This window comes from Stenella coeruleoalba, assembly GCF_951394435.1.
Source record: "Stenella coeruleoalba genome assembly, chromosome: 10".
NCBI lineage: Eukaryota > Metazoa > Chordata > Mammalia > Artiodactyla > Delphinidae > Stenella > Stenella coeruleoalba.
Genome location: NC_137156.1, coordinates 90,259,293 through 90,286,579, shown reverse-complemented (window position 1 = coordinate 90,286,579; position 27,287 = coordinate 90,259,293). Strand labels below are relative to the sequence as shown.

The window sequence follows — 27,287 nt, the reverse complement described above, 5'->3', positions numbered from 1 at the left end:
CAATGCCACTACTTACTTGCTTTTGTTATATTTTACTATCTGGGACTGAAGGGTATCATTCCACATCAGCTCATTTGTCATACTACTAAAGGTTATTTCATATTTATAGAATATAATGGGAGCTTAGGTTTGTATTGGTATTAGGGAATAAATATGTTTTTAGCTGGATCAACTTGTTCTTTTTAATCATAACTAGATTCCATTACAAAATCTAATCTATCCGTTCACATTAGAAAATGTTAAAATACGTAGAGAAAGCTATTTTTCATGGCATTCTACCTTTAGTTTCTTATACTTCAGCGTATAATTTTTTGATTAAAATACAAATGTTTCCAAAATTCTAAATATTGTTAAGAAAATCCACTGTCCTATTTAAGGGTCCATAATTCTTTACATTTAGTCATGTAATGTGTTTTCTTGTCAAATGTGATTTACTATGTAATTGAATAGATTTTCATTTAAACATGAAGCACTTTCTGAAAATCATTGACATGTGGAAATGGCAACATTTCCCCTTAAGCCTTGAAAACAATTATGTTAAAGGACCAATTCTGATTGACTTTAAGAAGTTCAAGAGTTCAATAAATAAAATAGGTCAAGTGTTAGTCATATTTTTATAGTGTAGCAAATGTGTGTGGCACTTGGACACAATATTTCACTGAGTTCACTGTCCTCAATCACACTCGTTCATTACTTTTTTGTTTCTAATTAATGAATATTTGTCCTTCAGAACTTAGCTTAAACATTACTTTTTACATAAAAACTTCTATGACCATCTGAATTGGGTTATAACATATGCTTATATAATACCTGGTAATTGTGTATGTCACACTTTATCAGCATTATGTGTTTAATGTCTATCTTTTTCCCATTGCCCTATAACCTCTCTGAGGGCAACAACTCTGTAATCTGGTTTCCCTTTATATCTCCAATCCTTACACTCTTTGAGGATGGAAGATGCTGAAGAAATGTGTTGAACGCAGAAGTGAATATATAAACAAATACATGTTCCAAACTATTTCTACACATAATTTCAAAACACATGTTGAAAAAAAGAATGTGATATAATGAAATCAGAATAACTGCTACTTTCAGGTGTTGGTCAAATATGTTCTCTGTAACCATGAGCTTGACTGATAGTAAAGACCATAACTGTCCTTGGCTGCTCTTCCCAAGGTTGAAAAATAGGGTTCTTCACTAAGCCAGATTCATTTCCTCAACATCTTTTGTATTATCCCTGCTGCTTGGGTCTCAATTCCCTTTTATATAAAATGAGGATCATGTACTGGAATGACCTCTAGGGAAAAGTTTTCAATTAATACACTAACCAGACTTTTCATATTTGATTTTTATGTTTTCTACAGTATACCTTGTTATTTTCTTTCTGATATTCCAGGAGGAACTTAATACTTCTTTAGGAATTCCTTCATTGCGAATAAATACTAAAACCAAAAAAGATGTAAAAAGAAATAGCTATAGGTCTTGATTTTATTTAGTTTTTCCTCTTTTGGCATTTTTATTCCATGAAAATAATTTGCTTGGTCCACGATTGTTGTACATCTTGACCATCCAGCCTATTTGAGTACCTCTAAAGTAGCTGCTTATTTAATCAATAGAAAAGGAGACCTGAAAACAAGTTAACTGAATGCTTCCATAATCATACTTATTTTAAAAGCTACATCCCCAAATCTCAGTTTTGCTAACAAATATCACTACTCTCGAGGGGTTTCTCAGAAAGATATTAAATTCTGTTCATTTTGTAGACTTTATTTCCCCCCAGCTTGCAGTATTTAGATGGTCTCTGACTTGTTCTCCGTTACTTGCATTGTTGCAAGTTGGCAGCAGACAATTTTCTAGTCTATTTATTTAAAGACCACCTTCAAATACAACTAAAAAAAATATGATGTGTAACCTGTAAATTAGAATTTAGATAGAAAATATAGCATTTTTGCGGCAGGATTTTTTTCTTTCTTTTTTTTTTTTAACATCTTTATTGGAGTTATAATTGCTTTACAATGGTGTCTTAGTTTCTGCTTTATAACAAAGTGAACATTTATACATATACACATATCCCCACATCGCCTCCCTCTTGCTCCCACCCTCCCTATCCCACCCCTCTAGGTGGTCACAAAGCACCCAGCTGATCTCGCTTTGCTATGTGGCTGCTTCCCACTAGCTACCTATTTTACATTTGGTAGTGTATATATGTCCATGCCACTCTCTCACTTTGTCACAGCTTACCCTTCCCCCTCTCCGTGTCCTGAAGTCCATTCTCTATGTCTGCATCTTTATTCCTGTCCTCCCCCTATGTTCTTCAGAACCGTTTTTTTTTTAGATTCCATATATATGTGTTAGCATACAGCATTTGTTTTTCTCTTTCTGACTTACTTCACTCTGTATGACAGACTCTAGGTCTGTCCACCTTGCTACAAATAACTCAATTTCATTTCTTTATATGGCTGAGTAATATTCCATTGTATATATGTGCCACATCTTCTTTATACGTTCATCTGTCACTGGACACTTAGGTTGCTTCCATGTCCTGGCTATTGTCAATAGAGCTGCAATGAACATTGTGGTACATGACTCTTTTCGAATTATGGTTTTCTCAGGGTATATGCCCAGTAGTGGGATTACTGGGTCGTATGGTAGTGCTATTTTTAGTTTTTTAAGGAATGTCCATACTGTTTTCCATAGTGGCTGTATCAATTTACATTCCCACCAACAGTGCAAGAGGGTTCCCATTTCTCCATACCCTCTCCAGCATTTATTGTTTGTAGATTTTTTGATGATGGCTATTCTGACTGGTGTGAGGTGATACCTCATTGTAGTTTTGATTTGCATTTCTCTAATGATCAGTGATGTTCAGCATCCTTTCATATGTTTGTTGGCAAGCTGTATATCTTCTTTGGAGAAATGTCTATTTAGGTCTTCTGCACATTTTTGAATTGAGTTGTTTGTGTTTTTTTGATATTGAGTTGCATGAGCTGCTTGTAAATTTTGGAGATGAATCCTTTGTCAGTTGCTTCATTTGCAAATATTTTCTCCCATTCTGAGGATTGCCCTTCTGTCTTTTTTAAGGTTTCCTTTGCTGTGCAAAAGCTTTGAAGTTTCATTAGGTCCCATTTGTTTATTTTTGTTGTTATTTCCATTTCTCTAGGAGGTGGGTCAAAAAGGATCTTGCTGTGATTTATGTAATAGAGTGTCCTGCCTATGTTTTGCTGTAAGAGTTTTATAATGTCTGGCCTTACATTTAGGTCTTTAATCCATTTTGAGTTTATTTTTGTGTATAGTGTTAGGGAGTGTTCTAATTTCATTCTTTTACATGTAGCTGTACAGTTTTCCCAGCACCACTTATTGAAGAGGCTGTCTTTTCTCCATTGTATGTCTTGCCTCCTTTATCAAAGATAAGGTGGCCATATGTGTATGGGTTTATCTCTGAGCTTTCTATCCTGTTCCATTGATCTATATTTCTTTTTTTGTGCCAGTACCATACTGTCTTGATTACTGTAGCTTTGTAGTATAGTCTGAAGTCCAGGAGCCTGATTCCTCCAGCTCCATATTTCTTTCTCAAGGTTGCTTTGGCTATTCGGGGTCTTTTGTGTTTCCATACAAATTGTGAATTTTTTTGTTCTAGTTCTGTGAAAAATGTCCCGGCTGGATTCTACTGGTATATTAATTCCTGTTGTAGCCTCAGATATTTGGCTTATAAATAAGGACATGTCATAAACAATTCAACTCCTCCCAAGTCTAGTAATAGTTTAAACAGCTTTTTCAAAGGCTGGTTCATTCATTTGACTAAGTAAATCTGTAAGGTACAGCTGCAAACTACCAATGAATCTGTGATACCACATTAAAAGAGCAAGAGCTGAAACATTTCTGTTTATGCTCTTGTGAGAACCAGTGTGTTATTTGTGTAATATTCTTTGTAGTTAAAATTAATACCTAGATACTTTAGAGTTAGTTGTGCTATATAAATCAGCATTTGAATCTTATTAGTAATCCCCCCCCCCATTTTTTTTTTAATTACAGTTGTTTCAGTCTGGTACAAAATACTTCAAGCTAAATTTGAATATTAAAGAGTTTTATGGCAGCATTTTGGCTGCTTCTTGTAGTGAGTTCCCTTTGGAATTGCAGTCTTAAGTTTCATCTGGCTTTTTAAGGAAGTGATTAATTATTTTACTGTGGTTGTTTATAATGTGTAACTCTGATTACTTCAGTGTTACATGGGCTCTAGTGTTAAATTATTTCTTTTTTATTTAGTTTAAAGGATTTCTCGGCTATACTGTTTCTTAAACCTAAAACAAAAACAAAAACAATAAAACAGTCAGCCCTTGGGATCATATATGAAATTTGAGACCACATATAAATCCAAGATTTGGAAGTGAGAATTTTTAACTCTAAAATCTATAGAGGTAACCCAGAGCTATAAAGAATCTTCACATTTTAAACTTCAGAGGGACTTTAAAAATCACCTTGTTTAATCACAGTACAATTCCATTATGGATTCAATCCTTTGATATATCTTGTCTACCATATAAACTATAATTTATGAACTAATTATTAATACATTTCCTATGTTTTTTCACCAAAGTAATATGTACTTAACATTCAGAAATTCTGATCAGTATATAATAATTATTGGGACATCAAAAATTAATTTCACGCCAGAGTGCAGAAACTACATTTTTTGGGTATAGTTTGTGCTTTACTATTAGACAGTAGTTTTTTAAAATAATAAAATGATCCTGCACTCACCTCATTGCCAACTATCAAGAATTTCATTTTATAAGGAACAAAGGGCCATAGTAAGCAGTCTGCATTACCATGGGTTGGTAATCAGATAATTAATTGATACCTTAGAAAACTGAGCCCAGGAGTCCGCATAAAACAATGAATGCTATAGAAATTCAGAGCTTGGGACATTGTTGTTTTTAAGTTTCTTAATACTGTGGACTATTGCTTTATCTCCAGAATTTTTCACTGTGCCTGGCATGTAATTAGTGTGCAATGCAAGTTCCTTGAATAACTGAACTAAATGAACAAAATAAAACACTGAGTAACTTTAGTATTGTGAGTAGAAATTTGAGATATCTGTGTTCCTACAGTGAGCGTGGAGAAGGACAGTCTTAGAAACATAGATGAAGAGAATTTAAAAATAACTTGGTCTAATTCCTCCTTTTGCAGTCTCAAGACATAGCATGTGATGAAGATCATACAACTGACTTACCAAGGGCATAGTTAGGTCTTGAACTCAAGGCTTCTACGTGTGATGAAAATAATTTTGCTTACTTCATTCTTCATGTACAGCCAAGGAGGATTGCTGTATTTATACAAGAAGGTGATATTCCCTAAGTAGGAATTAATACCTAAAGACCCCTGTTTTATACACTCTGCTTCTGTTCACTTTGGCTTAAATCTATGATAAAGGTTGTTAGCAATCCTGATAGAGGTTGCTGTTGAATTTCTTGATCATGGTGTTTATAATGCTTCAAGCAATGTCATTCAGCAGGCAGCTTAGTTGGTATTGATTTTACTAAAAAGAAAAATGTATCCATATAGCATTCCCGAATCATTTGTTAGTAGACTGGCTGTTAGTTATGGTCTGTATCTGTTAGATTTAACTCTGGTCAAGTGGCAATGTAGGTGCAGCAGTTGGATCCTATCTATCAAGGAATGATGTGTGATGTATTTTTTTTTTTTGATGTATTTTTTTAATGTGACAGAACTCCTCTAGTCTGAGCCACAAAATTGAAAATTGGCAATCGGTACACCACATTCAAATCTTCTGGTCGTGGGAAGGTATCTTTGGGGGGAATTTGAAGCTGATAACATAAAATGGCAGATTGTTCTGTCAACTGCTACTAGGTACCACTTACGTCGTTGTAGCTATAAGACTATTTAGCTATTTTTAACAGCTAGCAGGGAAAGTCCTATTCAATCGGATTGGATCAGTCAGAAATGGAAAACTTTGTGTGTCTCATATCTTCATGGCTTATTGCCCCGTGTGCCTGGAAACATCTTTTACATCCCATGTTTACTACAAGAAATGTTTCTCTATAACTGTAATATTTTCCCCCAATATCCTTGGTAAGAAAGAATAGTAAAACCCACTTTTAGTCTCGATAATTCCACAAGTGTGATTCTGGATAAGTCATGTATTGCTGTATTTGTACTCAGAGAGTTTTGAAATATATGATGGTACGTACCATAATATTAACACCTAAATATCAGATTCCATAGAAAGTCTTTAACCTATGTGATCTCACTTAATTATCATAAAATTTTAAATATAATCTTCATTTTATTGATGTGGAAAGTGAGGCTCAGATAGAATTTGTTGCTGATCTAAATTATGACAGAGCTAATTACGAATGCTGGTGTTTGTAGTTCCAAAGACCACACTATATTTACAATATCATACTGACATCTTGCTCATTATGGAGGCTTGTCTTTTATTAAATTTCTGAATGTATACTGTAGAGTGGTGTCCTTGGATATCTATAGCAAAGAAAGTTAACTGACAGTGATTCTGTCTAATTTACAAACATAAATGGAATTCAAATGCATATGGCATTTGCAAGGTTAAAAGTCTCATAGGGGCTTCCCTGGTGGCGCAGTGGTTGAGAGTCCGTTTGCCGATGCACGGGACACGGCTTTGTGCCCCGGTCTGGGAGGATCCCACGTGCCGCGGAGCGGCTGGGCCCGTGGGCCGTGGCCGCTGAGCCTGCGTGTCCAGAGCCTGTGCTCCGCAGTGGGAGAGGCCACAACAGTGAGAGGCCCGCGTACCGCAAAAAAAAAAAAAAAGTCTCACAGAAGATGATGTCTATACATGCTTCGTAATCTTAGAGTTCTTTCTGAATTGATTATGGTGTGTGTGTGTGTGTGTGTGTGTGTGTGTGTGTGTGTGTGTGTGTGTGTGTGTGTGTGTTTAGGGAACCTGGGGGCTTCTGTGGAATAATCCTTGTTTCAAGCAAGATTTTTCTGATTCTAATTGCAAAATTATCTTGCTTTGGTAGGGCTCCTCAAATTTTCCTATGATCTCCCGTTCACATTGTTCCCCCAAAGAGATTTCATTTTAAAAAACTGGCTCAAAATAAATAGATGGCATTTGTTAACACTGATAGATTCATTTTCTTCTTTAATCAACATCAACTTTCTTTTTATTTAAAGTTAAGAGAAAACAATATTTAAGTAGTGGAAGTAGTGAATAAAGCTTCCAAATCCTTTAATTATTAATGTCCCAATGGTCTTTTCTTTTGACTTGAAGTTGTACAATTATACAAAATCTATTTATGTATAATTAAAATGGTCGATTTTTAGTTTATTTTGTAGTTAGATGACTTTTGATGTCACATATATATGCATACAGAGACACGAACATGCACTCATTACTGTGGAATCCAAATTAGGCAGATCTGTAGCTTTAATAGGGTAATTTTAAGCTATATTTATTGGTCTGAACTTTAGCAGACCCGATCTAAAAAATAGTTTTAAGATTAAGGAGATTCTCAATCATAAAAAGAGTCTCAGAACTAATCAAATTCTTACTGATATACCAAGAGAAATACGGTATATGACCCAAGAGAAATATTGGATTCACTGATTATGTTGCAATATGATCACTTTTTTGATTGTTTCAGCTGAAAGTTACACCGGGAAAATATTTTCAGAATCATTCAAAATGCTGGTATATCTGGAACTATATTCCTTTGAACATGTCTATTTTGTTTAGACATACAAGTAAGAACAGACAAAGTGTGATTCCACTCCCACGCTATCGTCCTTGGAAAGTTTCCTTTTAAATTCAACTGTCTATGAATGTGCAAAGAGGGTGAAAGTTTTTCTGTCATATTATGCTTAGAAACTTGTAAGACTTTCAGAACATAGCAAATTGAAAGAAAAGAGATTGAATTTAAGACAACATTAAAAATGAACTAGACACATTGGTACTTTCAGCAAGGTTACTAGAAACCTCTCTTTCTAATAATAACCACAGAAATAAAGGAAAAGAAAAAATCTCTTAAGTGATACAGCTTTAATCTAAATGGAAAGACTGCAAAGCATGCAATTATAGGTGTGTAAAAAGTCAGGAAGTGAAAAAGCCAAAATAATGAGAGATTCTTTTAATATCTAGTGTCACAAAGTTGCAGTCCTGTCAGAAGTTTTGGTCTCAAGAGGAATCTTGGAAAGGAAAAAAAAAGCCTCAGAAAATAATAACTAGAACTTGGCAAAGAAAGCTCCTTTATGAGAAATGCCTGCAGGGCAGAAATAATTGGAAGCAGAGGCTTCCTTTGCCTTGACAGGTGCCCCTTGGTTCCACCAGGAGTGGATCCCCTAAAACACCCAAAAATAGAGTAAAATAAAAAATTATCTGGGGATGATCTCAACATTGTATTTGGACAAACAGAGGAAAAAGTGAAGAGAGATATTAACTTAAGTGGACATTCAAACCATGTCCACCATGGGGCTAGAAGGCAATTATTGGGGTAGTGCAGGGCAAAAGATGCTTTAGCCTGAAGTATCCAGTGAATATTTCCTCGGATGACTGGGATAACTGTTTTCATATCCCCATCCATTTTTTTGAGTGTTGAGCTGGTCTGAGAAACATTAGTGCTTAGCAGAAGGAAACTTCCCTCTTGGTGGCAGTGCAAACAGTGCCTTTGAGAGTTCATTTCATCTACCAGAAGGTTCAACTCTCACAAGAGCATACTGGTGGAGAAAGAAGTATATCAACAACTACTCTTTCAGCACCAATGCCAGTTTACCTGCCAAGATAGAACCAAAAATATGAGTCAAGTAAAACAAAAGGTTGAAAGCATTTAAAATTTATTTTAAAAATCTAGTATCAGAACTTAAATCCCTTATTATGTAGTGAAGTAGTTTAAGATTATCTATTTATCTATCTATCATCTGTCTATCCAAATGGCTGTTTTATGAACTTCTTCCCAGTAAGAAGCATTGCATATTTCTAAAAGATTTGGTTGATGGGAAATGTTGAAGAAAGGAACTGAGGTTCATAATATTATAACATGGAAATATAAAAATATTTTGAAAACTAATATTTCCCTCTATTCACCTTAGAACTTTGCTATTATAAAAATACTTTAGTAGAGTGATGACTGAAGAATTTTATGTTTAGAATGGGTCAAAGGATAACATTTAAGATGGTTTGACTGTGACAGCATGGTTGAGCTTGAACCTATATTTCCCAGAATCCCCTTCATTGTATAGTTGCAGGTTGAATTTGGCAAAAAAATGAACTTGCATGAGATTTGGACAGTGTAAGTGAAGTAGTGACTAATACTTTCTGCAAGTTACCTTAGCCAGATGCAGTCCTTAGGTATCCTCTTTCTCATCTACTCTGTGTCGACTCTTCTTCCTGGTCTGTCACCAGAGGCTTGGCTGCATAACCACAGAGGAATCCCAACTTTCCATTGATCTCCTTCCCTTCCTTTCATCATGCTGTAGAGAAAAAGTACTAGATTAGGAAGTCGGAAGCCTTCCATTCTTATCCAGGTTTTCCCATAGCTTCAAGACCTTGAACAATCACTTACTCTGTGCCTCAGTTTCCTCAATTATATAATAAAGGTATTGAACTAGAGAAGCTCTCAGATCCTTTACAGGTCTAAACATTGATCTATGTCTCTGCTAGGCTTTTATTACCAGCTGCCTTGTACAGGAGGTGAATCGAGTGAATGATTTCATCACTTCCTCAGGTGTGCACGCATGCTTGACCCCACAAAGCCTGCTGCCTCCTGAAATCAATTTTGTGCTCCGTGTTTTATTTCTGCTCTGATAGACAAAACTCTAGAAGCTCTACTTTGAAAAAACTTATTTTAGTGTCCTGAACTTTTTAAAAAATATATGAGAAAAACAAGTGTAAGTGACTTGTTACCACTGGGGATGAAATAATTACATTATGGGCATAGGGAAGCATTGATGCAGCAGTTTTCTATATTTTTAGTTATTTTGAAACAAATATAAATTATGCCACAGTTAAGAGTATATATTTAAAGTTGAAATAGTAAAAGAGAGTTGCAAGGCGAGATTTAAATGAGGACAGATTGGACTGGGTTATTGTTTGGAGTAAAATTGAGGTGTAAAAGTAAAAAGATTCCAGAATGTTCTTTTTTTAAACTTTATTTATTTATTTACCTTAGACTGTGTTGGGTCTTCGTTGCTGCGCACAGGCTTTATCTAGTTACGGCGAGCGGGGGCTATTCTTTTTTGCGGTGCACAGGCTTCTGTTTGCGGTGGCTTCTCTTATTGCAGAGCAGGGGCTCTAGAGCACAGGCTCAGTAGCTGTGGCGCACGGGCTTAATTGCTCCGCAGCATGTGGGATCTTCACAGACCAGGGCTCAAACCCATGTCTCCTGCATTGGCAGGTGGATTCTTAACCACTGAGCCACCAGGGAAGTCCTTCCAGAATGTTCTTAATAGTCAGGAAAAAAAATTTTCAATTAGAAAGTCATTAGTAAGAATGATTTAATTATTATAATAAAATGCTAACATAATCAAAAATACTTCTAAAGAGATCTTATATGTTTTAGTATGTAATGATTGAATAAGATCAAGTTCAGCGTACACCTATTTTGATTTGCAGGCTAATAGCAAGTTCAGGTGACTGATCCTCAGTTCAGCTCAGAGCTTAGTACCATACTCTTTCATCTTCCTTTAATCATAATATTCAGCTTATCAATTACTTCAAATCACTTAGGGAATACTGAGTTATCTGATCATTCCTTTGTCCTATCATTTGATGGTTAATGTGGAAGTACTTACCACATGCTGGAAATGTGCAAGAGACTCAATGCATTTTCCCATTTAATCTTTATAGGAACTATGGTAGATTATATTATTACCTATTTTCTCCATATGAAGAAACTGAGGCTTAGAAACCTCAGGAATTGGCCAGAGAACACTTAGAAAGTCCCAAACAAGGGTTTGAAGGCCAATGTGCCTGATTGCAAAATCCACACTTCACATTTACAATATACTGGCTCTTAAGTATAATCCCATATGGTATCCAGCTGTAACTCTCTATATAAGTCTCCTGCTCATGGAAGTAGAAAATGAGTCCAGTGAAGTTAAGTGACTTGTCCGTGGCTTACATAGTCAGGGGTACAACATGCTCAAAAGATCGGAGATGCTTGTGTCTAGATACAGACAGAATTCACTTCGGAGGGAGAATAGCAGTTGTATTCACTCAAGGTCTCTTCTTTTAACCTGTATTATTTCAAGTCACTAGTCTCTTGCTGTTTTGTGTACACAGTCTAAAAAAGTTGCTAAATATAGAACTCTGATGTGAAGAATATTCCATCTGAAGTCAGAAAGATGAACCAGATAACCCTTCCTATTTTTTTCAAGACAGCCAAATAATCTTTATATTTTCCTAAGGTTATTGAATAATTCTAAGTAAAAGTTCATGATCATTTGTTTTTATTTCTATTTTATTTTATATTGATGCAAGCAGTCATTTTTTGTTATTTTCTTATGAATTAGGATGCTAAAACTTCTATTATATCTAAATATTTTTAGTGAGAAAGCTTGAACAAATGGTTACATTGACAATTACCATTTTCTTTTTAAAAAGTGCAATAAACTACAGTATGATGATATATGCCTATGAAATTCCTAATTTTGTCTGTTTGACACAAAAAACTTCTCAGGTTCAATCTACATTTGAACCCTTTGTGTTCAGTCGTAGCAAAGTATGGAAATCTAACAAACAAGATTAACTATATATTAAAATTACATTTTAAATTTAATCAGTTCATTTAATAAATGCAATTTCTTCTTTACCTCACTTTTCAACTATTAACACTAAATAGAATTTAAAATCAGAAAATTTTCTTTATAGTATTAATATCAGAAAGCATCAATTGTTTACATTATTAGTACTCTACCTCTTTATCTCCACACATGCCAAACCATTCACTTTTTTATTGTTGCATAATAACCTTCATGTAACTCTTAAGCTCAGTTCAACTGTGAGCTCTTTTGAGAAATTGTCTCTGATGCCTCCAAAATATTCTGCTGTGGTAGGCTGGTTAAAAAGCATGTCCCGAGCTCATCACCTCTTTCTATATCCAAGCCCTCTGCCATGTGACTTGATAGTGCTTTCCATCATGAGTAGAGTAGGTTTGTCTACCCTATGAATCTAGGCTGGTTATGTGAATTGCTCTGTCAAATAGAATGCAGTGTACATGAAACTCTGCCGGTTCCAAGGCCCCATACACTATTGCATGTGCTCTTGATATGTTGCTATTACCATGAAAACAAGCTCTGGATAATCTGCTGGATAATGAAAGACACAAGGTTAGTCATTATGTCAGATGACTGCCAGTTGAGTACCAGGCAAGAATGAGGTCTATCCTAGGACATCTAGCCCCCAGCTCACACACCAGCTGAGTACAGATGTGTGAGTGAGCCCTGCCAAGATGGGACAAGCCTGACCCAGATCATCAGAACCAACCAGTCTACTCATAAGTGTAAGAGCAATGATAAATGCATGTTTGTTTACTACTCTGTTTGGGGGGTGATTTCTTATCAATATTTTGATAGATCTTGTTGATGCCAAGCACTTATTCCTCTTCCGTCACAATTAACACTTCTTACATATGCCTTTAATCTCTAATCATTTCAGCTATACATATCTTGAATCCTTAAGTATTTTAAAGACCATAGAAGAGCTGTGCATGGTTCTTGTTACCCATTTTTAAAATATAATTTTTAATACTCAACAAAGTACCTATATTAGTGGGAGGTTTTATAGAGTAAAGGAAAGAACTGTGGAATAAGCATCTGCTAAGCTAACTGCATGTACTACTTCTTTCCCATAAGTGACCTTTGGCAAGTCTCTTAACCTTTCTGTACTTTCTAATTTTAAGCCGAGTGTTAGCCACCACATCACAGTTTAGAGAGAACAGCATCTTGATACTATCCTCCTACTTTGATAATGAAGCCAGAAAACGTGCACTTTTAGTTTCCATTTTACAGCAGGGCCCAGATTTGAAAGCCTTACTCGCTCCAAATTCTATTGGACATCTCTATCACTTTGTACCACATTAGCATTTCAAATGGTCTCTCCTTCCAGTAGCTTTTGCCTTTGCCAATATATTGAACAGGATAAAATGTAAATTAACTGATTTTTTTGGTAAGGAATGTAAATAATATTAATATATTTCTTACAGAACTGGTCAAATGATATACTGAATTCTGTCTCCTCTCATGTTAAACATGTGCTTATATATCTGGGTAATTTCATTCACCAGTTCCATCCAAAGGCTTAAAACCATTGTGGAGGTTAACTGAAAGAAACATAACATTTTGAGGATGTTTGAAATATGTATATATGACTATTAAAAGTACTGATATAAAGCAAGCAGAAAAATAAATCACCTGATAACTAGCTAATCAGTAACGATTATACTGGGTTTTGAGAGAAATTTGCAGGTGTCACAAATCTCATTATGCTTTTGCTTGGCTACGTTTAATTATAACTATTTGCAGATTGCAAATAATTATATACATATAGATGGATCTAAATAGCAGATTGCCGATACAAATGATGTATTTCATAAATAGTGAGCTATCAGTAGAACTACATTTTAAATATCTTGGTAAGAGAAGTACTTCTGTGCCCTAATATGAGCTATACAATTTTTTTAAAGCAAATGTTTGGCTCTCATAATCCTGGAGCACTTGTTTTCTGGAACACTGCACTTGGTTTGAAACCGGGGTAATTAGTCAGGATTGGCAAGGTTTCTGTGAATAAAGTACACGTTTGTGGTCATTTGGAATGCATAAGAATCTACCATTCAGTGGTAGCTCTTGTGTTTGTTCTTCAGGAAATTTGGAACTATAGATATACAAATGAGCTTATGAGAATCTTAGAAATCTGCGACTGATATCCCACCTTAACAATTATTAGGTTAGCTTGACGTCATCAGATTCAATTTGTAGAGCCCAGATACTTATAAAAATTGTATTTATTTCCTCACACTAAATAGATAGCTTTTCAAAGCTGTGTTGATCTGAAGAACACTGGCACAGTATAAATTTTCATTCATATTACTGGTACTTAGGGCTTAGGCAACAGAAGTAACTAACCAACTAGTTTGCTTAGTGATTCTCATTGAACTTATCACTCTTGGTAGGCTGTGTCTAAGTCTTCAATTTAGTAAGGCTCTAATATGACTTTAAGATTACTTTCAGGTAGGGAATAAAGTCTAATTCATTTATATCCTACTGGATGTCACCCTTGGATCCATCAAGAAACCAAAGTGTGCTTATTAAATTATTCTGGGTCTAGAAAAATATATACTAATTGAGATACAGGAATACCATATTTTACTGATATTAGGGTGTATAAATTTGACAATTTAACATCTCTAAAATAGAGCTGTATCACAATCAGAAGCATCTTAAAAGTAGAGTTGGCCAGATAACATTAATGAGGTAGTTGCTTGTGTACGTGCAAATTTTTATAATTTCTTTTTGGGTGACATCGCTGGATACGAGCAACCTTTTGACATGTAAATTATTAAACCACTTGAGAATCATTGGAGAAGTCTACCAATTCTAGATACTGTCTGAAAAACCTTCAATTGTCATCATCTGGTAAAGTCAGGAAAGCAATAAAACTTGCATCAGTGGTGTCAGACCTTATAAGAGAATCCTGGAGAGAACAGTGAAGTCATCTTTTAAAATATGTTCCTGCCCTCTCCTCTCCCCCAGGCCTTGGATGGTACAGAAGACATCATGGTGTGGAAAAACACTGACACCAACAATTGCGAGTTGAAAAGTGATATAAAAGTTTTGGATTTTAATGTTAAGACATTTGAGAAACCTTAACTGTTTTTAAAGTTCTTTTCCTTTTCACATACACATAGAAGTTAACTTTTTTAAATGACCAAAAAGAAACCTCGAAATGATCTTATTTAATAAGTATAAGCACAGATTTTAGTAAGAAGAAGACATAACGAAACAATAAGAGAGCCTTGTGTCATAGTTGATTTGGCAGGAATTTTTCTTCTTTAGTTTTACAAAAAATAAGATGTCTAATGAGGGCAGCTTAGATTTAATAAGTAAGGTACTATTTATTTGAGAAATCACATTACTATTTACAGTTTAGGAATATGAGTTTGGTTTTAACCTGGTCATAAAATGGAGACTGAGGACCCAACCATGCTGTGATAAACCAAATGTGATATTCTATGTAGAGAAAATTATTATTGGACATTGTAAAAATATTGCTTATGAGAGTAAAAGTCATCCCTATGTTTTATAAACTTTGAATTTGGAACTTTTTAAATAAAATATAACATGGCTTTTAAAATCAATAAAGATATTTTTGTCTCCCTGGCCAATTCTCTCAAGGTATCACCTTATATATATATTTGGGGACCTTTATGAAGAATGTATGACTTTACTCTGAAACACTTTCTTAATTTGAGAGTCCTGCAGATGCTGGGAAGAAAGACAGTTTTATTTGTGAATCCAGGACATCTTGGGTCTGTTTTATTTAATGTCTTCCTTTAGTTTATCCTCTTCTCTAGCATTTTATTATAAGCAGCAAGAACCCAGGAGGCATCTTCCATATTCTGCCTAGAAATCTCCATAGATAAAATTTCCATTTCATTAGATACATTTTCTACTTGTTACTTTATCACAAGTAGTTTTGCAAAACTTTCTGCTAGTACATAGCAATAATTCCCTTTCTTTCAGTTTCAAATTTTCTTCCTTTTTCTGTAAGATCTCACTGACAGCCTCCTCAGAGGCCATCAGACTTCCACTAACTATTCAAAGCCTTTCCAACGTCCGTCTGTCTACCATCCATAGCCACTGGCAGTTTCTAAAGTTTTTGTTACCAAGGACCCTATTTATGGTACCAAAATCTGCTTCAGTTATTATAATTATTACAAAAATTCTCAAAACGTAGTGGCTTAAAAAAACAATATCATATAGTATCTCTCACAGTTTCTGTGGGTGAGGAATTTGGACAGGGTATAGTGGGAACAATTGGTATTAGTGCACAAGGTTTGGGGTCTCAGGTGGAAGAAGGGAAGACTGGGGACTGGAAAACTTTGAAAGTTTTTTTCTCACTTGACTGGAAGTGGATGCTGCCTGTTCACTGTGGACTTCAGTTTCTCCTCCTGTTATATTCTCCATGTGTCTGGTTTGGGAATTCCAGTAGCATGGTTGGGATCCAAAGGCAAAGTTCCAGAGAGAGATGGGTGGTAGGGGGGAGAGTGTCAGGCCGAAGAGGATCATCTTTATGACCTTACCATGAAAGTTTCATATTATCATGTCTGTCATGCTTATTTATCACAAGAGTTACAAAGCCCAGCCTCTTTATGAGAAGAGAACATAGACCCTACCCCTACATGGGAGTGATGCTTGTACTATACGATGAGCACATTTGGAAAATGCAAACTGACTCCGTGGGGTTCTGTGGGTAAATTCTCAATTTTTGTTTTGTGAAACACATCTTTATTTCACCTTTATAATTGAACAGTATTTTTACTGAGTATTATCTAATTCTAGATTGGGAGTTATTTTTTTGATAATATCATTCCAGTGTATTTTGTTTTTCATTGTTGCTTTGTAGAAGTCTGCTGTCATTCCAGCTTTGCTGCTTTGAAGGCATCCTGTTATTTTTTTCCCTTTTTTTTCCTCCTAGATTTATTTATAATTTTATATTTGTTTTGTCATTTTGCTATAATATTACTAGGTGTTAGTTTTTATTTATATTGCTTGGTATTTGTTAGGCCTATTGATTCTGTGGATTCATGTCTTTTATTGTTTGGGGGCAACTATCAGTGATTGTCTCAGCAAATTTTACTTCTGCTGCATTCTCTTCCTTCTTTGATTCTACAACTCTTACATTAGAACTCCTCATTATATATATATTTTTAATTTTTACAATTCTTTAAAAATATTTTGTCCCTTTGTTTTTATTCCAGACAATTTCTTTTTACATTTCTCTCAGCCTATTACTTCTTTTAACTGAGTTCCCTTCAGCCAAATCTAGTTTGTTGCTGAAACATCCATTAAGTTCTTAGTTTAGGTTATTTTGTCTTCCTTTGTAGAATTTTATTCAATTAATTTTAAAATATGCTATATTGTATTTTATGGTTTCCTGATCACTGGAAATTTGCAAAATTTCCTGTTATTATTTTTTAAATAGACTACTTTTTAGAGAAGTTTTAGGTTCACAGCAAAATTGAAAAGAAAGTACAGAGATTTTCCAGATACTACCTCCCGCGGGCCCTGTTCCCATACTCACATAGCCTCCCCATTATCATTCGCTGACCAGAGTGTTACATTTGTTACAATTGAATGTACATTAACACATAATTATCACCTAAAATCCATAGTTTACATTCGAATTCTTTCTTGGTGTTGTACATTCCATGAGTTGGACAAATGTATAATGACATGTATCCACCATTATTGTATCATATTGAGTAGTTTTACTACTAAGTAAACTAAGTAGACAGAGTCCTTGTCCTCATGGAAATTATATTCTACTTTGAATTTGTCAGATTTTGAATATAGGAAAAAATTGTTACTTTTGCTATTTATATCAATTTCACACTCTTTTGGCATAAAAAAATTTCATTTTCCTTTAAGTGACTATTTTTATCCATTAAAAATATTTCTATTGGAACTATAAATTACGTGGCTCCTCTGTACCACTGCCCCATAGTGAAAGTGTTCTGTGTGCATGGGAAGGGAAAATTAGAATAAATCAAAATATTAGTTATTTCAGAAGTAACTTTAATCCCTGAGGAAAATATAGTGACCAACTATTTTTAAAATAATCAATACCTTGAATTTATCCCTTTAGATTGAATATTAAATTACATAATTTGTATATTCATAGAAAGACTATATTGTTCTTCCTTTGAAATGTGAATTTGATTTTTTATAGTAACTTTTTATAGAGATAAAAAATTAAATGGCTCAGATACATTTAATATACCTACTCAATCTTTCTTTTTGTTATTTTGACAAATATATAGAATTTGCTAATTTTTCAATTAATTTCTCCATAGGAAAAATAAGTTTACAATAAAAGAAATAAACATCCAAATTCTCTGCTACTAGAAGCAATTGAAAAATGCCTATTATAATTGCAAGTTCTTTGAATCAAACTGTGGTTTAACATCTGAGACTACATAATTAACTAAAAATAATACTATTTTTGTTCTGAAAAGGATGGTTGCAGCTATGCTCTTTGTGTCTCTATTCAAATTTATCCACTGAAGTTAAGATTATAAACTTACAGTACAAAAAGCATAATTTACATTTAAATAGTGCTTAACTTTTTGAAAAGCATTTTACAGTCATAATCCTATTGGTACTTAACTAACTCTCACATAGGCAATGCTGGTGTTATATATGCCATTTTATGGATGGAGAAACTGAGGTTCAGGTAAGTTACTTCCCAAAGCTTACATAGTAGGTGAGTATTTGAGTTAGAATCACCAAGCTTCTGACTTCTAGTCTTGCCCTTTCTTACACTTCACTGAATATATTCTGCAGATCACCATGCTGAGGGATGCAATATTAAACATTTTTTAAAGGCTCTATGGCAAATAAATTTCAAAAATCCCAATTATTGCAGATTCACAATGTATGTTAGCATATTAAAAAGCTCTGAGAAGACCATTGGCACTGTTTAACTTAGTGTAATCCAGCCTCTCTCACATTTATTTGTGCATGGAATTCCTTTTTCATGAGACACATATCCATAATCTGTGTAAATGTTTTCTGTAAAATATATTACACAAAGAGCAGTACTGTATTATATTCTATGGCTGGTCTTATCTTTTATCCATTGTTTGTTTTTTGTAGACCAAAAGCACTTTATGGGATTATAAGAGGTGTGCTATATAGTTTCTACCCTCAAATGGTTTTCAATTCTCCTAGGAAGCAGAATACTTCACTGATCTGAAACGTTTCACAAATTACATTATGTCATAATGAACAATAAATGATGTGGTTGCTGAGAAGATGGAGTGCAAGGGCAGAAAAAAGATGGATTAACAAGGGCAAAATGTTCTCAGGTATGTTTTCATGGATAAGTCTGTTATAAAAGATTACTGAACTGATATCTATTCTAATATACTGAACTGATATCTATATCTAATTCTAATTTCTCTGTGTGATACTGGATAATTCAGTTCAATTAACATTTCCAGATTTTTTTTTTTTAATTCTTCTAGAAACTTGTATTTATTTGACTAGATCATTACTTTTCAAACTGTACCTGACAAAATTCTTGAGAGAGCATGGCAGGGAAGAAGTTGGGAGAAATTTTGTGGCACCCAGTTCCCTTCTGATCTATCCCGAGAAGCTCCCCTGCTTCCATATTGGTATTCTTCACCAGATTTCAGGTGAACAGTGGATTCTCAGGATGAAATTAACTTTGAAACCAGTTCCTTTGGAAGACTAGCTCCTTCCTATTTTAACATTCTAAGAATCTCAATCTATGGAAAATTGAGAATGAAAAATCTAAACTATTTTAATTTTTACAATAAACTTTTAATTTTTATAATATCTAATCAATCTGTACACAGTATTTACTTACTCGACTTTAAAAAATGTTTTTAAGAATAGTGTCATTAATTGATAACCAAAATTTCTTAAATGATCTGTTTAGAAAATATTGGGCACTCAGAATTTAAATCTTGATATCCATCATTATTTTGCAGTAATATGCAGTGATAACACAAAGCAAAATTGCAGAATATTCACTTATTGTTCAATATAATATCATATGCTAATTTAGAATGCAGTTTTTATATATTTTGATTTCTGGAATTACTGATCAATCACTTGCAGAAAGTTTGAACACTGAGGGGAAATTACTTCGACTATTCATAAAGATTAATTTAAAGTGCAGGATGAATTCTTGTGAACATGGATTTATAACAGTTTCAGAAACAAAGGTACACTTGAGCTTTGGAAGAAGAGGGAAGGATCTCATTTTTCAAAAACTATTTAGATATCCAATAGTCCTTCTCTTGGGGTGACTTAAATTTCCCAGAAGGCAACATTTTGAGATGAAGCAAAATGTGTTCATTTCTTTCTACCTCAACAATGACACTGACTAAAAATATATCTAAATTGTGTTTCCTGAAATAAATGGACCTCCACCATCATCTTCTGTGGGATTTATCAGACAGGTCAATAAAGTTAAGTGGAAATAGATTGCCTTTTGAAGACATATTAGTGGGCTTTTACCACATAATGGTTTCCTAATTACTTGCCTTAATGTACTTTCAAAAATTGAGCAATTTATTCTCTACCTCCTGAGTGAAAAATATTGGGAATTTTTCATTCCTATGTCCAAGTTGTTTAGGATGAACCTTCAGTGAAGTGATGGAGTAGGGAAAATATACAAATTTACTGCTTAAAAATCCCTTTGTTAGAAAAAGTTGTTGAGTTTGTGAAGTACTATGCAGAATTTATATAGTCTGTAGATGTATAAAGCAACAACAATAATAATGGCAACTTTTAATTAGAAGGTCTCTTCTATATACATGGGGAAAAATTATTCTACCGCGAGATAGCACATGCACCTTCTCCTTTTGATTTCACTGCTGTACAGATTTATCAATAGTTAATTGAAACCCATATTGGAACGGGTTTCATAGGTATACAGTTAAACACAGCCTGACTTTATGCATGTCACCAGGTTTAAAATGATCTATTCCCATTTTACTCAGAGAGCAAACTACACAACAATCCATGAAATGGTACCCAGCAATGAAACCTACTATTTGATCTGGGCATTTTGATGCAATTCACTTAACTTGGCTGAGCTTCAGATGCTTAATCTACAGGAAAGCTTATGTCAGAAATCTCAAGTAAGTGAAAGCACTGCGGATAGATATGACTGATATGTAAGTAAAAGAATTCTTACCCTTGTGAGACTTTACTCCTTGATTATGGCACTCTTATGGTAAAGCAACAACATCTTTTTAAAAATGTAAGTACAGCATACTAAAAGGGACATAAATGGGGAAATGCGAGGGAGAAAGAATGAGAGAGAAAGTATGTGTGGGGGGGGGAGGGCAGGGTAAGGAGTATTTCAATGAAGAGCTTGGTATCCCCAAGTAATTTAAATTCAAAATTGCATGTGTTACCATTTTAAAGCAATTATACTCCAATAAAGATGTTAAAGAAAAGATAAATCTACATGGCGAAAGAAAACTTAAAAAAAAAATTGAATGTGTTTATACCTGTGGCCCTATCATTACCTTACTTCTGTAAAATAGCATGAAACTCTCTAAAACACTAGTCTCTCCTATTGCTCTTTTCTAAGTTTCAATCTGATACAATTTTTAAAGAAAGTGAATACTCAATCAGACCCCCTCGGTAGATGAAACAAAATGCAAACCTTTATCTTTTGTGTTTCCCTTCATAGTTTAGCAGTTCTCAAGCTTAAAGCCTTCAGTGGCCATTACAGCAAAGAATACCTCAATCAAGTGCTACAGTGTGTTAAGGCATCTTAATAATAATAATGAAATAGACTCCCTTAAAGTGGGTATTTGTTATTCATTTAAGAGCTTAAATCTACAGTTAAAAAAGAACACAATTTTCTCTGACTGTCAGCCCACTGATGAGTGTGGAGCAGTAAGTACAATGTGCCTGGTGAGAGTATCTGTTGCTCAAAACCATTTTCATTCTTCATTCTCCAGTTAAACAAATATTTATTGAATGTCCAAGAAGTGCTGGGCTATGCTAAGTGCTAAGATAAAAGAGTGATTGACAAGGTCTTGAACCATGGAGGAGACAGACATGTATCTTTACAATTACAAGGCCTTTAATAAATGTGTATAGAAGATAACCTCAAATAAGTGATAGACACTTTGATTTAGGGTGTTAAGATGGTGGGGAGATCCAGGGACAATTTTATACTGAAGGATGGACTTGTTGTTCTATTCTATTTCTCTCTCTCCAGTGGCACCGAGATCCAACATTAGTTAAAGAGCACACTATATTACACATCATGCTTTTTCAAACATTGTGCTCCAAATAAATAATACTATCTTCAAGTGATTCCCCCACTCTTTTACATTGTATAAGGGAAGAGTACATCTCTTTTTTTCTCCTCTCAAGCTCTGCATGATTTTGTGAGGTAGACTGTTGTGTCAAGTGGTCAGATTTTAGGAAATGAATTTGCTACACAGTTTTTGTTGTTTCTTTGTTTTTTCTCTCACAATGATGATCAATTGTTAAAACACGTTTTTTTTGTTTTTTTTGTTTTTTGTCTGTAAAATAAAAACAGATATTAGCAAAGTCGCTGGTCAGAAGCAAAAGTTTTAGAGCCAGGGTTTGAGATTAAATTTGAGAATTAGCTCTGATATTTATTGGTTATATGACCTAAGGAGAATGACTTAGTTCTTTGTGCCCCAGTTTACATCTTTAAAATGGGCTAATAACACCCTCCTCTTCGGATTGGGGTGAGGAGTAAATGAGCTAATACAGGCAAAGTACTAAGAATAGTACTTAGCACATACTAAATGCAACATAAATGTAAGCTATTATAATCCATACACATAAATCAGTGTGGGTGGGGCTGAGGTCAGAAAGATTATTAATCAAAAAATGAAATAACTAAAATCTATGTTGTTAAAAAATAATATTTATTTGACTGAAGTAATTTTTCCGATTCATGTAACATTCAATAAATATTTGAGTTCTTTACTGTTGGCAGTGGGGATATACAAATATATACAAAGTTAAAAATGGGCAAAAATCGTGCCCTCCTAGAACCTAAATTCAAGACACTGAAGTTGCATAAGAAGGAGATTAGATTAACTGACTTTTCAAATCCCATCATAACCCATGATTTTAAGAAAATGTTCCAGGAATTTGTTTTTCAATGAAATGAGCCTTTACTGTATGGCATGCTTTGTCCTCAGCACTTTTCCTACGTACTTTTTTTCTTTGTGATGGAGCTGTAAGGGAAGTATTGTTATCAGCATTTTACCAATGAGAAAACCATGACTGGGAAAGTTAGGAAAGTTAACCAGGATGGAACAGTACTCAGTAGTAAAACTAAAATGCAAATTTAGGAGATCTGATTCCAAGGGCACATGCTCTTTACCAATAACTAGTATTGTCTCATTTTAAAATTCAGTGTGTCAGGATTACAGAAAAAAAATGAAAAAAACACCCTTTCAATATTTCACTCCGTACAAAAAATGTATTGAACTATTTTGTTTTGTTAGAAAGATAAAACTTGTGAGCACTTGTTTCTTTTTGGTACTGAGCATATAGATGCTTCTTGTATGAATCTTTATAATTTTATCTATTTTTTGAAAGGTACACATAGAGGATCAAGTCAATTTTTATGCATTTACTATGTGCCAGGCACTGTTCTATGCTCTTTATGTGTATTACTCATTTTTTTTTTTGCGGTACGTGGGCCTCTCACTGTTGTGGCCTCTCCCGTTGTGGAGCACAGGCTCCGGACGCGCAGGCTCAGCGGCCATGGCTCACGGGCCCAGCCGCTCCGCGGCATGTGGGATCTTCCCGGACCGGGCACGAACCCGTGTCCCCTGCGTCGGCAGGCGGACTCTCAACCACTGCGCCACCAGGGAAGCCCCGTGTATTACTCATTTAATCCACACAACTATCTTGTGTGAGAGATGCTATTATTAAATCACAAATTTTAAAGATGAGGAAACAGTAACACAGAGAGATTGAATAAGTGATAGAGTTAATATTCAGATCCTGGCAGTAAGCTTCCAGAGCATGTGTTTTTCCTAAAGCTATCTGCTACTCTCATTTCAAATAACAAAATGTAACACTTATGAAACATTTATAACGTGAAAGCACTGTTGCCTTTATTTTACATGAATTAACTGGTTTAATTCTATCTACAACCTTATAAGGTTGTAGTATAATAGAAACTTGTATATTTTCCTTTAAAGTTAGAAAATGTGAACTACACAGAGATTTAGTAATTTGCTTAAGTCCACACATCTAAAATGATATCATCATCAACAATAATAATTACCTTTGAGTATTCAAATGTGTCGAGCGTAGTGATACCATTTCTTTTTAATTGTTTTACTAGTTCATCCAATTAACTCTGCCAGGCAAGTACTAGTCGTATTTTACCTATAAGATAATTGAGGCTCAGAAAACTTAGGTAAATCACCCAAGCCACAAAGAAAGTAAACGTCTAAGCCAATATTTGGACCAGTGTCTTTCTGACTTCAGAGGGCAGGGTCTCATCTAAAGGTGCAGATAGAGATATTTCAAGCAGTTTCATACTTACTCTGTGAAAAAGATAAGAACCCTTAAGGAGTGTCTTAGGAATAAAATATGATTTTTTTGACATGTTTTGCATTCAGTACTTCACCAAACCCATCCCCCTAATTTTTCAGAGAAGGTGAAAAAATTGGGTCAAGGTTGAATACCATTCTTAGTTTTGCCTTTTGAATATACTATGTAGTTCATCTCCTGAGTGTATAACTCTCTCCATAATTTACTTACAGACTGAGATAAAAGTTCCATTACATTCTGACTGATTACTCAGGTTTTTTCATTAGGTGAAGTTAAAAGCCCAGAATCTTTATCTAAAGACCATCTGACGGGAATTGTGCTGACATGATACTTTCATTTCTGGTTGGCACTATAGGGTGAATTTTCATTACTTAGCAATTCCTTACAAATATTGCTCAGGTTATGTTAGTGTGAACCGTAAGTCCCCTGAAAGGATCTGATAAGATAAAATGGCTGTTTTCTGACTATTTCCATTTCAATCTCACACGTAAGCGATAGAGTTCTGTATAATACCTATCTGGGGCCATAAAGACCTCTGATGTCAGCTCTTTCCATTTCCCACTAGACCAATGTGATAGGTAAGAATGTGTACTGTCTCCTTTGTTGTCCTTTTTGAGTTAAGTTTTAACTTGTCACTACTTTTATTGCTAAGTACAACAATGAATTATTCACCTAGAAATGAAATCTGAAAGTAGAACTTCATTATCTGCAGATGATGTGTGTATATATATATATATATATATATATATATATATATATATATATATTTTAATGGGCAGGTCCAGCTAACAATTCTCTTACACTTCAGAGAGAACTGTTTCAAAAACAGATCAGCTGGGGAAAAAAGAAAAGTACTTCAATAACCCAATCTTCATTTAACTGATTGTAGGACAAAGTCAGACTTCAACATGGTGCTAAAAGAGACCTTAAGAATTAGCTAAAAGTATCATACCCAAATAATGGCTCACATTTACACTGTTCTCTTAAAATATAATACATTTGAGTAATGTTGGTATGTGGGTGAAAGCTATCATGAGAATATAAATGTCCAGTTCTGTGGGAAAATAGAGTTGGATTTCAGGGCATATGAACTGTTTTATGTTGTATCTAACATGTATATTGACTCACTGCACTATATAACTTAGTTCTTCTACATGGATTTACTTCAAAGCTTATAAAAATATATTTGTAGATTACTAACTATCTAATCATAATAAAGTACATAAGAATATCTGAATGATAAAGGAATAATAACACTGTTCCTGATGCTAATGGTGGTAACTTATATTTACTGAGTTCTTAGTATATTCAGTCTTCAACTGAGCAAAATACCTCATTTAACACTCAAGACAATGAGTTTTGTATGTACACATAGGATATGTATTATTTTTTATTATCTCAATTATATAGCTAGAGTAATTGGTATTTAAAGAGAGAAATTTTCATGCAACTCATATGAGGCAGAGGTGTGATTCAAATCCAGCTATGTCTAACTCAAGAGACAATGATTTTAACTCAACTTAAATTACAGACAGCTATTAAAAATAAGACAGAAGCACATGCCTATTCATAAATCATGTTACTTTTTGTGGTATCTCCTCTCATGGAAAAAGATTTCCTACAATTGTTTACCTTTATGAACGCATGGTAGTTTCTCTCCATTCCCCAAGTTTGCTCTCACTGTACTTGTTAGTTTTCTTTTTTCTTCTCATAGGAAGTACATTCACATTATACTCTATTTCCACTTCTGGTCATAATTTAATAACTGTTAAGAAACTAGCCCTTCCAACAGATAAAACTTTATAATTTGACAAATATATGAAGCCGATGCTTTCAGGAGTGGACAGCAGGCAGCACAAGACTGTGATGACTGAGAGAAGGAAAACTCGCAATGTGGGCATTACATTAATCCAGTTCTATGCCTGAGTGTAATTTCATGACCACATTTCAGAGAGCTGTAATCTGAGCATAGCTTGGGTGTCCAGCTGAGCTGAAGAAGCAGTCAGGAGAGTTTAGGCAGCTAATGTGGTGAAAATCTAAAGGACAGAACAACAGAGAGGAGGGCTCTGAGCAGAATGGGGGCTTCACAGTTCCTATGAGGCGTCTCCAGGTTAGGACTGGGCTACGCAAATACAGGACCAGACCTCCCAAAATGTACCAGATAATGTGAAGAGTGAAGGGGTACTCTAAGTAGACTTTGACAAGTTAAAAATATATATTGCTCCCCGTAGAGAACCAATTAAAAAATAAAAGGAGAAATAGCTACAAAGTCAATAAGGAAAATAAAATGGTATGCTAAGTTAAATAATAATTTTTAAAAAGCAAGAAAAGTACAAAAGAGAAACAAAACACTGAAAGGACAAATGGCAAGCAAATATATTGATCTCTTAAACCAAAGAAATCAATAATTATATTAAATGTAAATATACTAAACAGTTCCAATTAATAAGCAGAAATTTGGTAGACAATGAAAATAAAGCAGATCCAATTAAGTCTTTTTTACAAGACATGATTTTAACATATAAAATATAGACAGATTGGGAATAAAAGAAGGAAAAAAGATAGCATACGAAGAGTAAGTAAAAAAGTTGAGATAGCTATAGTAATATCAGAAAATGTACATTTCATGACCAAAAGTATTACAAGAGATAATGAGGAGCAATACCTTGAAAGAGAAGCAATTTACCAGGAAGACATAACAATTGTAACTATGTATATATCTAATAATAGAGTATTAATATGTATGACTCAAAAACTGTCAGAGAAGAAAAATAGTCAAATACACAATTATGGTCTGATTGTTAACATCCCTTTCTCAGTAACTGACTGGACAAGCAGACAAATATGTATATAGAAGATTTCAACACAAGCAACTCACTTGACTTAATTGGCATGTAACTGTGACATATAGCATTTAACTCTAGAGTATAACCATGACAGATCACACACTGGGCTATAACATGTCTCAA

The 27,287-nt window shown here is 34.3% G+C and overlaps 1 protein-coding gene across 11 annotated transcripts in view; it reads left to right on the top strand.

The window, feature by feature from the left end:
- The window catches only part of LOC307193527 (uncharacterized protein), a 730,787-nt gene that overhangs the window by 429,075 nt on the left and 274,425 nt on the right, over window positions 1-27,287 (top strand). For 10 of the 11 annotated variants that reach the window (XM_079935632.1, XM_079935641.1, XM_079935643.1 and 7 more), the window contains one exon: window positions 18,943-19,079. The gene's annotated coding sequence lies outside the window, so the exon portion shown is untranslated. Of the gene's footprint in view, window positions 1-18,942; window positions 19,080-20,744; window positions 20,878-27,287 lie in introns of those variants that run through there. The other variant, XM_079935631.1, reaches the window with a different exon arrangement.